Genomic DNA, 2,076 nt, shown 5'->3' on the forward strand with positions numbered 1-2,076 from the left:
ACTCAGACGTGCACAGGGAGCCTGTTTCACCGGGTAGTGTTTCCCACCCTTTCTCATTTGTGGTTCTCACATCACTCGGCCCTCAAGCTCTGTTTTTTCTGAAAAAGCCCTTTTCTCACTTTTCCTCTCATCGCACATCTCTCTATTCTTCGATCTCTCATTTTTTATCCCTCCCCTGGGTGGTTGATGGATAAATAGCAAATTGTGGGCTCGTACCCCTAGCATTCTGCTAGATTCTCTTTCTTCCGCTCACAGCTAGTGAATTCCTCCCACGGAAGGGTTGCGCTACAACTGGGTGTGTAGCAAATCTGCAGCTGACATCAGTTGATGATGCTTTGCTGGGGAGTTTGGACGTGATAAGATCTGTCCAGATGATGGAGTGGAATATCTTGCTCCATTCTAGTTCGTGCTTCGCACTTGGCTTGATACCTCGTTGGTTGGAGGATGTGAGAGCTTTCTGCCCTTTGTTGTGCCCTTTTCTGGCGAATACGGTGCCTTTTCCGACAAGTAGAGTGCCCTTTCCGGCAAGTATTTTGACAAAGGGGAAAAGACAGAACACCTGACTCAACTGTGCCCCTAGTTCATCATTTTGACCATTTTTTTGTTTTAGTTTTCTCTTAAAAAATTTTGACCAAAATGAGAGTTAGATTAACATGCTTGTTCAATTTTCTGATTTAAAATCATGCAAGTCAGGCCATGAGCATTGAAAATTTTCCTCTTTTGGGTCCAAGAAATGGTCCAGTTTTGAAAATGGAATACTTTTCGAGAAGATTAGTCAACCTCAGTAAAAATTCTCAAAAACTATTTCGCAAACGGCCACTGCTGAACGAGCACGAAACCTATCCTTGAGATGCACAACCTCAGATCCGAAGGAAAATTGCCCATTTCCTGAAGGACACTGCATGGCAACGGAAAGTTGCCCCTTGTTTGAACGGCACCACGGCGCATTGAATGGCAACGGAAAGTTGCCCTTGTTTGGATGGCACTGCAGCGCATTGTAGGCAGTCCTCAGAGTGACGAACACAACCAAATCCTCAGATACAGAGAAGACAAAGATGACCAGAACCATCGCATGGACACAATCGAATTGGAAGTGTTTATGGCTGGACTTCAGAATGAAGTTGCCTACGTATCCCAAAGATGGGAATCAAGCCTCACGTAGTTCGGGGTTAAGGTACACTCGGGTATTTAACCTCTCCTTTTTATGCTCTAACTTTTGCCAAGGCGCCTGTTGCGGGTTTTCGACCTTGCAAGCTTTGTTTTTCTTTTCTTTTCATTTCTTTTCTTTTTTGATTTTCTTTTTTTTTGTTCTTTTCTTTGCATTTTTCTTCATTTTTTTTTTTCTTTTTTTTTTTCATTCTTTGCACTTTTCTCTTTTTTTTTGTTCTTTTTTTTTTCTTGCTCCAACTTTTGCCTGGGTCGCCCTTCCGGGTTTTCGGTCCAGTGAGCCTCTCAAGGGTAAAAGTGTAGCTTTGTCCATGTCCAATGGTTTTGAGATCCTAAAGTCGTCTGAATCCAAGAGAATGGCTGTTATTTGCTGACGAAGTAGAAGTCCATCCAATGGGGGCTAAATTTGCCCCTAGTGTCGTGGATAAGAACTCGGCTGTCCTTCAGCAATACTTTCTTCTTTCCTCCCTTTTGGGATTTGGCATTCTTGCCGATCTTCATTGACTTGCGGAATGATCCACCTTTGGCTCTTCGAGCTGTCTGACATTTTTTTTGCCCCTAGTTCGAAGGGTGCTTCTGACCTAGCTTCGCAAGCTTTTTTTGATGACATCTGGTCTTCTTGATCTGACTTCCTTGCCTCTTGTTCGAGGGCTGCTTTGAATCTGGCCACACAGGCCTGGCATTGTAGTTGACCGTTGAACGTTCTGAATTCGAGTTCAAGGTCTTGAAAGCAGAGGGGTCGAGTCTCGAGGCTGAGAGCGATCCTAAGCTGCACAATCTCAAGAGCGATTCTACACAGGTCTTCGCAGGACCGCGCAAAACATTTTTTGAAATCTTTTAAGAAAGCGACCAGTCGCTCGCACTAAAGACAGTGTAGAACCAATCTGGATCAAGCCAGGATCCTTCCCA

Source organism: Camellia sinensis, chromosome 14, assembly GCF_055761805.1.
Source record: "Camellia sinensis isolate YWXY chromosome 14, ASM5576180v1, whole genome shotgun sequence".
Classification (NCBI taxonomy): domain Eukaryota; kingdom Viridiplantae; phylum Streptophyta; class Magnoliopsida; order Ericales; family Theaceae; genus Camellia; species Camellia sinensis.